Here is a 10,101-nt window from a genome sequence, read left to right as displayed (position 1 = left end):
TTTTAAGGCATCATTCTCCCAGTTGGTTGAGGATAGGCAAGTGCGTGTGGTGAGTGTAAGCAAGTTTCCCTTCTATGTATGCCACCGGAGTGGTGCTCCGCCCTGAGAGCTTCACCCTTCATTAGGAAGCAAATCTATGTGAAGGAAATGTATCCATCAGCACTGGATTTGTAACAGACTACTTTCCATTATGTGTTATTGAACTTCCTTTTGTATTGGGTCGAGTACCTTTGGTGGTCTCATGAGTACCTCGCAGTGAGTGAAGGAAGGTTGGTAGAAAATGTGAGGGACTGTGAAACAATCAGATACAATCCTGTGACTTGGCAAATTAACACCACTGGGAGCAGTGTCTGTTATTTACTGAGGTATTTCCACCAGGCTTCTGTCCTGGGGCACATTTCCTGCCTTACCACTGCTTTCTTTGTCAGTGAAATTGTCTGCAATACACAAGGCTATTTCCAAAGTCAGGATGAACAGGAGTGCCAGAGGTGATGAACACACAAGCTACGAAGCAGCATCTGTGTTCACAGGCAGACAGCAGAGAATCTTTCCTTGGTGCTGCCCATGTGATATGTGAGATCCCATCAGTGTTGTGAGCCTGAAGAAGGAATCGTGGCATGGTGGATCCTGGGGAATGGCTTAAGAGCTGCCAAAGTGCTTTTCTGAGTTTTGCACCTAGAATTTCTTCCTGGGCTGCTCTCAGTGGAAGAGAAATTCTTTGCTCTTCTAGTCAAGGTCTGAGTTTCAACTTTGTACCCACTGCAGGGGAGAACTGCCAAGTTCCGTGCAAAGCAGGACAAAGCGCTCTGTTACCTGAGTTCTCTAGTCAGATTGCTGCCAGGCACTGCAACGTGCTGCCCAGGGAACATGTGGTTGCCCCATCCCTGCAGTTGTTGAAGGCCGTTTTTTACAGGGCTCTGGGAAAAATGATCCACTGAGTGGATATCCTGCCTGTGGCAAGGGGTTGGAACTGGGTGAGATTAGCAGTCCCTTCCAACACAACCATTCTGTGATTCTACCGTTCTGTGGGTGTATGATGGGACCTGCAAGCAGATGTGGGTAAAAGAGGGCAAAGCTGAGCCCTCCCTCTGTGCTTTGGGACTGTTCTGAGGCACAGGAAGTACCTCACCTCACTGTGTGGGTGATGATGCGTCCTGCAAACGACCCTGGGATGATGCTTCAGTCATCATCAGCCTCCCCATTCCAGACAGCATCTTGAACATCTCTTTCACATCCAGTGTTGGCCCATAGGTCTTCTAGAGATGAATGTTCAGCAGGAGGGGCCATGCCCAGAGAAGAGAGAGCAGCTGCTGCTAGGCACAGTGGTGATGTGGGCATGACAGATCTCCTGTGGATGCAAAAGTTTCACCCTGAGGGAGGCTATTAGAAGCACAGAGCTGCACACAGCCACTCCTGCCTCCCTTTAGAGTCACATGCCTCTCTTCCTCCAAAGAAAAACAGATAGGGTATAGCTGGTGGGAGCAGTGGCACCACCCACCCATGGACTTTGTTGAACTCTAGTGCTGGCTATCCAGCCTTTAATCAAACAAGTGATTAAACATTTACCACACAGCAGTCACATTATAGAAGGATCACAACCTATGGCATAGAGCAGATTGCTTAAAGAGCACAGGGCTGTTGCTGTTGCTTCAGAGCTGCCCGGAGTTTTCTTCCAGTGCAGCTCTGCCACATTTCTGCAGGAATGGCCCTGCTGCTTCCTTCTCATCCACAAGTCTCAGTGTCGCTGCTTCTGCTGCTGTCCGTGCTCAGCTTGGCTGCAGGTGGGAAGCTGCTGGTGGTATCTGTGGATGGCAGTCCCTGGTTCAGCGTGCTGAAAATGTTTGAAGTCCTGAAGCAGAAAGGACATGAAATTGTCGTCGTTGCACCTGAAGCCAATTTAAACATAAAGCCATCGGAGAATTTTATCCTGAAAACCTACCCAGTCCCGCTCAGTGTGGAAGGGCTGTTCGGCAGTTTGCAGTCAGTTTTAAAGGGTCTATTTGAAGAAGGATCATTTCTGGAAAGATTTTTTAGAGAGCAGGAAAATATGAAAAAAGTATCTGAGTCAACTGCCAAAGAATGTGAACAGTTACTGTACAATGAAGAACTTATCAGATATCTCGAGCAGAGTAACTTCGATGCTCTCCTTACGGAACCTGCACTGCCCTGTGGAACAATACTGGCCGAGCATCTTTCACTCCCTTTTGTGTATTTCATGATGTTTCTCCCATGTGGATTAGATTTTGAGGCCACTCGGTGCCCCAGTCCCCCTTCTTATGTTCCCAGGGCATTTTCAGGCCATACAGATCACATGAACTTTCTCCAGCGTGTGAAGAATGCCATCTTTGACACCTCCAATCTCTTTCTTTGTGACCTTATTTATAAACCATATGACAAACTGGCTTCTGAGTTCCTTCAGCGAGATGTGACCTTGCTAGATCTCTATCGTAAGGCTTCTGTATGGCTTCTGAGGTATGACTTTGTGCTAGAATATCCAAGACCATTGATGCCCAACATGATTGCGGTTGGAGGAGTGAACTGTGCTCACAAGCAGCTCTCTCAGGTGGGTCATTCTCTTAATTCTCCCTTGCTTCAGTTTTTTTCTTTATGCAGCTCCATCTTTCACTTGCAAAATACGCTCAAATGAGTGTTAGCAAGTTGTTTCCGACTGGCTTTCTTTTCCTTTATGAGACGCCATTCTCCAGTTGGCTGAGTACAGGAAAATGAGTGTGGCAAGAGTAGGGAAGAGTCCACCTTGAAAGCTTCAACCTTCTGTAGAAAGTGAATGTATCTGAGGTAAATTTATCTCTGAAGTGAACTCTGGATTTGTAATAGACTACTTTTCATTAGGTCTTATTCATATATTGTACGGAATGGAGTAACTTCGTTACTCTCATAAGGATCTCACAGAAAGTGATAGACAGGTCGTTGAGAATCTGAGAGGCTGTCAAAAGCATCACAGTCAGATATAATCATTCAACTTGGCAAATCTGGGGTGAAGAACTTATAGAGAAACACACAGCAGGCTTCTGCGCTGGGACACCATTGCTGCCTTACCACTTCTTTCCTTGTCCGTGAAATTGTCTGCTGTACATGGGGGTATTTCCAAAGCCAGAATTCTACAGGAATATTATGTGTCAAGTAGACTCAAGCTAGGAAGCAGCATCTGTGTTTAAATAACAGGGAGACCGCAGTCAAAAATTCCTGGGTGATGACCGTGTGATATCTGAGATGCCGTCGATGTTGTGAGCCTGAAGGAGGTATGGTGGCATGGTGGATCCCGGTGAATTGCACGAGAGCTGACAATGCATTTTTCAATGTTTTTCACCTAGAATTTCTTCCCGGGCTGCTCTGAGTAGAAGAAAAATTCTTTGCTCTTCTAGTGAAGGTCTGTAGTGGGACTTGGTAGCCATTATCGAAAGGGACTACCAGGTTCTGAGGAAAGTAGAGTCTCACAAGTCTCAGTGTCGCTGCTTCTGCTGCTGTCCGTGCTCAGCTTGGCTGCAGGTGGGAAGCTGCTGGTGGTCCCACTAGATTGAAGTCATTGGCTCAGTGTGAGGGAAGTGTTTCATGGACTTAGTTAGAAAGGACTTGAAATAATCATTGCAGCACCTGAAGTCAGTTTATATATAAATCCAACACACAATTTTATTATGAAAATGTACCTGATCCCTTTCACACAGGAAGAGGTGGATGACATGTTCCAGAGGACTGGTCAGGATGCATTTGCAGAAGGACCCTCTGTGGATGGGTTGAAAAATGGTTGTTCTATGTTCCTGTCTGCTTGTGAACAATTACTGTACAACAAAGAGCCAGTCAGAGCATCTTTCAGTCACTGGATGCTCTCCAGTAGTGGTTTTTTTTTTACTCTATTTCCCCTCCTCTCATGCCAACAGGTCTAGTTTGTTGTATAACAAAAAAGCATGCCATGTGCACCGGCCATAAAGGATATTGGGTATTCTGAAGTCCAACTCGTCAGGCTGTCGCATGTCTCACAGGGAACTGTCATCAAAATTCTCCTTCAGTTGTGTGTGTGTAAGGGCTGCTAGTGTTCTTCTGATGCTTGATGTGTGTCTGAAGCACAGTCCTTCCCAAATCCACCCCCCCCTCCAAGCATTTCAGGCTGCTTTTTCTTTGCCAAGAGGTGCCAGGATTGTTTCAATGAAGACATCTGAATATCTCAGTAAGAATTGAAGAAAGTCTTTCAGATGCAATTGGCTCTGGGTAACTCTTCATCAGTCGTGTGCTCTCTGCTAAAAGACAGCTTTGAAACTAGAGCAGGTTTCTCACGGCTTCTTCACTCAGGGCTGTTGATGCGATGTTCGCTGTTTCTAAGCATCTTCTGCGTGAGAGTTTTGTTTGAGGAGATCTTTGTTCACCCTCTGATCCGTTTTGTCATTGCAGATTTTCTCTACATCCCTGCCTCTTTCTTTTTAAGGAAGATGCACATCATAAAAATGAAGCATTTTGAAGAGGGCTCACGCTAGGCAGTCAGTCTAGAAAAGCAGAGATGGAATAAACTGTGGTTGAACTTTTACGGAGAGCTACGACAGAATCTGTGACAGCGGTCTCGAAATCCTGGAAGGAGTAGAGAAGGTGAAAGGGGAACTGATATGCGCTGTTTCTTCCACTACCTGACCTATAACAAACACCCTAATGAGGAAGCAGCAAGCTTAAACAAACAAAGGAGAGTAGTGTTTCGTACCACACACCAAAAACCTCACCAGTATCAACACCAGCAGGACGCTGGGGTTTTTTTGCACACAGAACCTATAAATGAACTTTAAAAGGATGGTTAATGAGAGAGACATAGTGACTGCTGGAATTGGTAGAATTATGAATAGGTATTCACTGATTCCTCCAAATGGGGGTACTTACTGTGCTCTTCCCAGTGTACAGGCTTGACACTCAACTCTGTACTTCAGCATTATTTTCTCCAGGGAGATATCTCTTTTTTTCCTTCACCTTTGGAAGAGGCTGAACTTAGTGTTCTGCCAGTGGACTTCAACCTCTGGACTCAAGTAAGCTTGAATCTGTTGCAAGGTGTTTGTGTGTTGCTTAAAATCCAGTGGCACAACCTTTACACTGTTATGCACGTGCTGTTAGCCTTCAGGTTTTATCTGTTTCTGCTTGCTTGTTTGTTTGTTTGCTTAATCTCTTTAATGTTGCTTTACTGCATTATGTTATTAGTGTTAGATTGTTGGTTATTAGTGTTTCCTGTGCAGATAGATACATGTTTGGCAGAAATGTCAGCAGGGCTGAAAGACCACATAGAATTGACCATACCGCAAATTTGCCAGTTCCCTGGCTATCAGAATTCTTCCTGCTGTCTAGAGGGTGACGTATGAAAATTCACTTTACACTTACCATTCCACCTAGAGAGCTTTGGAAAATCTGCAGACTTTTGTCATTCACCTTTTCCCTTTCTGTGAAATCTGCTTGATGAGATCAGGTTGGTGAGGCCCCTCTTTGAAGCACAAACTGCAGACAGCCACTCTTCTAGGTTTATCTTGAAAGTTTTAATGTGCTTTTGCACGTTCTTCCTATCTGCTGTGAAATATAGACACTCAGTCATTCACTCACTTATCCACTTAGTATTCCCTGTCTGTCCACTGTGTTAGTTGCTACAGCTTCAGCCCAGTTTCTCAGGAGTGTTTAAGCACTTCAATCCCACTCAAATTCAACCTGATCTGGATGTCTGAGGAAGTCCTCAGGGTGGAGCTCCTCAACATTAGATCAAGTCAGCCATGGTGTTATACAGGCAGACTGTCTAAACCTCAGGGGTAAAAAGCACTGAAACATTTTCCAAATCTCAGTAGAATTATAGAATTGCTTGAGTTGGAAGGGATCCTTACAGGTCGTTTAGTCCAACCCCCCTGCTGAATCTCTCCAACTGCCATTTGCAGCCATTCTTGACCTTATACCATGAGTGCTATCAAGAAAAGTTTGACTCCACCATAACTGTTGATCCTTCTAAAGCAGTTGCAGGCTACTGCAGAGTGTGACAGAGAACAGGACTTCCAAGATCCTGATTTTATGTTGTTGTTTCGTTTTGTTTTGTTTTTCTCCTCAAAAGTCTTAGCACAGCACCTGCAGAAGCAGCTCAAAAGCTTTGTCCTCCCTTTCTTCTAGTAATCAGAGGGCAGAAGTGGAAAATTCCCACTGTCTCATACCACAGCTAGGTCTTCTTAACTTTGTTTGAAAGTAGCAATTTTCAAGAAATCTCAAAAGCTTTTGGCCCAAACCTCAAATTTACTAACTCTAACGTGCCCCCTTGATCAAGGACTGCCTTTTCTGATGCATCATATCTTTCAAAAAGAAGGTTGTCCTGCGCCGCTCTCTTATGAACTCCTATGATCCCTCGTAAACAAGGACAGCTTATTCTGCTTTGTCGTGGCTGATGTAAAAAAGCTTTGGTTAATATGTTGCTCAAACTTTGGTGACACCACGGCTAGGCTTGCGGGCTCCTGTTTACTGCTGCCAGCTTGGTATGTGAACTCTGGACGCTTTTCCTAGCAAAAGCGGAGGGAGGAGGCAAAGCTGAAACATTTTATAGAGCTAAAGATTACAGATCAAGTTACAAAATGAGATACAACTGCTTTTTGCTTTCATGTACTGTTTGGTAGAAATAAGAAGTTCTCTTCTCCCGCCAGCAGCCCCATGCACTTAAGTGGAAATACCAGATATACGCTGAGCTTGTTCACTTCATTGGTGAAATACGTTTTCTTGACCCTACCCTTTGAGAAATAGTTATGTTTTCACTCGGTCATCTATCAGAACTGACCAATGTGTTCTCATTTGCTTGTCAGTACCTCTTACGTAATGAAAAGTTAATGAACTATCTCCAGGATTACAAATTTCATGCCGTCATGATGAATCCCATGTTTCCCTGTGGACCAGTCGTTGCTAAATTTCTCCATTCAGTTTATTTCATGTGTGGTCTTCAGTGTAGCTTAGACTACAAAGCCACCCTTCATCCCAGTCCTTACATGCTCAGGACTTACAGATGTGCTTAGCCTTCTGTACTAGAATCACCTCAAGGATTTCTGCCAGGAAAAGCTTCAATGAAGATGTCTAAACTGCACAGTTGTGTCGGGATAGCTTAGCTTTGCCCAACCACGTCACCAAAAAATTACACACTCGTGGCACACATGCTGTATTTAGATAAATGACAGAGTAATTGTATGTCAGAAGATTAAATATCCACAACAGTTGTGGAATACTGATTAGTTGCAGGAGACCTGGATGGACAAAGGATGCAAAGGACAGAAACTATCTCCGTGTATAAAGCCCAACGCGCATGGTGTGCCACAGAGAATGATTTTGTGGATGAGTACCCCAACACTCGGTAGTGTATGCAATCAAACACAATAAAGAGAGCTGCTTTGACTCTGAATTTCTGTAAGAAGCAGTGTAGGATGGCACATGAGAGGACGATTTGAAAAAGATGACTTTACGTTTCTAGCTATCTACTCTTCCTCCGTAACTTATTCAAATCTCCCTAGTGAACCTTGAGATAGTAAACTTTGTAAAAAGTGCAGATGTGGTCATTTATTCACTGTTTCACACCACTGTGGTGTTGCAACAGCAGAAGTTATTGCTATATTTGCATTGCATTTTCTACTGTAGACCAAAGGCTTTCACTTTGATAACTGCTACCGTATAGAAACAAATCTGAAGATAAGCCTTATCAACCTGCTGCCTATCAATCTTTACTTTTTGTTTATAGTGGTACAGAATTATGCAAAGCTCAGATTTCTGTGACAAGTGTTGTATCAACAAGCTGAACAGACGTGAAGGCAGGGAGTTCAGCATTCACATGATGTTAATCGCTGGGCCCTGACAGTGGCTGCTGGGTCAGGCACTGCCTCCCATTCATGGCTTTGTTCAGTGTTTCACGTAAGCACATTGCCCACTGCTGTCCCTCGAGCGCTTGAATGCTTCAATGTTGACGCCAACGCTCAACTATATCTCATTTGTCCAAAGCCTTCTCTGTGTGTGCAAATCATAAATTCAACCTTTACTTAAAGTTAAAAATTACCCTAATTTCTGCTTACGGACCATTAGGAATTAAACATTTACCTTAGCAAAGATGGAAGAGCAAAGTACAAGTCATTCTTTCTTGCTTTCGGGATCTCCGCATCCACATAAAGTCTTGCGGACATTCTACCGAAGGGAAATGGCCTCTTTGCATCCAGGATTTCGTTTTCTTGCCTCCTGGGCTGTGATTTTCCTACTCCTGAGGACCTCTTCCGAAGGTGGGAAGCTTTTGGTTATCCCTATTGATGGCAGTCACTGGCTCAGCATGCGCCAGGTTGTGGAGCGGCTCAGACACAGAGGACACGAAATTGTGGTCACTGCTCCAGAGATAAGTTTGCGAATAGGTGCGTCGATGCATTATACCATGAAAACCTACCCCGTGTCTTACACCAGGGAGTTTGTGGAGGCAGAATTTAAAAAGCTTGGCTATAAGAGTTTCCTACCTCAACCTTTCTTGGAAAAGTTCTCAAAAATAGCAAATATTACAGCAATGTTTCATGATTCCTGCAAGAGGCTTCTTTCCAACAAAGAGCTGATGAAATACCTTGAAGAAAGCATGTTTGACGGTGTCTTTATGGATCCTTTTTTTCCCTGTGGACAGATAGTGGCTGAGCATCTCTCCATACCTTCTGTGTACCTCGTACGGGGACTGCCGTGCAGCCTGGACTTCCATGCTACCCTCTGCCCAAATCCTCCCTCTTACATTCCCAGGTTCTTCACACAGTACACGGATCGCATGGGGTTCTTCCAGCGCCTCGGCAATCTCCTAGTTAGCCTGAGCAGTACCCTAACCTGTAGATTTCTCTATTCACCGTACGATCACTTGATCAAAGAGTTCCTGCAGCAGGAGGCAACACTGCTTGAACTTTTAAGCCGTGCATCTATCTGGCTTATGAAGTATGACTTTGTGTTTGAGTATCCCAGGCCTGTAATGCCGAACATGGTCTTGATCGGAGGCATAACCTGCACTCGGGAAAAACTGTTATCAAAGGTTAGTTACCTTTCTATTTTCCCCCTTAGAGTCATAGAATCATAGAATCACCAAGGTTGGAAAAGACCTAAGAGATCATCCAGTCCAACCGTTCACCTATTCCCAACAGCTCCCACTAAACCATGTCCCTCAACACAACATCCAGTCTTTCCTTGAACACCCCCAGGCTCGGTGACTCCACCACCTCCCTGGGCATCCATTCCAGTGCCTGACCACCCTTTCTGAAAAGTAATACTTCCTCATGTCCAGCCTGAATCTCCCCTGCCGTAGCTTGAAGCCATTCCCTCTGGTCCTATCACTAATGACACGAGAGAAGAGGCCGACCCCCAGCTCACTACAGCCTCCCTTCAGGAAGTTATAGAGAGCAATGAGGTCTCCCCTGAGCCTCCTCTTCTCCAGGCTGAACATTCCCAGCTCCTTCAGCCTCTCCTCATGTGGCCTGTGTTCCAGACCCCTCACCAGCTTTGTTGCCCTCCTCTGAACACGTTCCAAGGCCTCAATATCTTTCTTGCAGTGAGGGGCCCAAAACTGGACACAGCACTCGAGGTGCGGCCTCACTAGTGCTGAATATAGGGGAACAATCACCTCTCTGCTCCTGCTTGCAACACTGTTTTTGATGCAAGCCAGGATGCCATTGGCCTTCTTGGCCACCTGGGCACACTGTCGGCTCATGTTCAGCCGAGCATCAATCAATACCCCCAGGTCCGTTTCCTCTACGCAGTCCTCCAGCCACACCGCCCCAAGCCTGTAGCGTCGCCTGGGGTTGTTGTAGCCGAAGTGCAGGACCCGGCATTTGGCCCTGTTGAAATTTATCCCATTGGCTTCAGCCCAGCTCTCCAGCCTGTCCAGATCCCTCTGTAGGGCCTCGCTACCCCCAGGCAGATCCACGCTTCCAGACAATTTGGTGTCATCTGCGAATTTACTGATTTACTGAGGGTACTTTCCTATGGCTGCATTGTTAGCTTCTACCACTTTCCTAGGCAATGACCATGTGATAACAGAACGGGGCCATGCTCTAGAACATGCTGCCCAGCGTAACAGAGGATGCACAATCCCTGCAGTTCTTGAAG

Source organism: Tetrao urogallus (assembly GCF_951394365.1).
Source record: "Tetrao urogallus genome assembly, chromosome: 8".
Lineage (NCBI taxonomy): Eukaryota > Metazoa > Chordata > Aves > Galliformes > Phasianidae > Tetrao > Tetrao urogallus.
The sequence above is the reverse complement of the archived record's forward strand: the minus strand, read 5'-3'. Positions refer to the sequence as shown.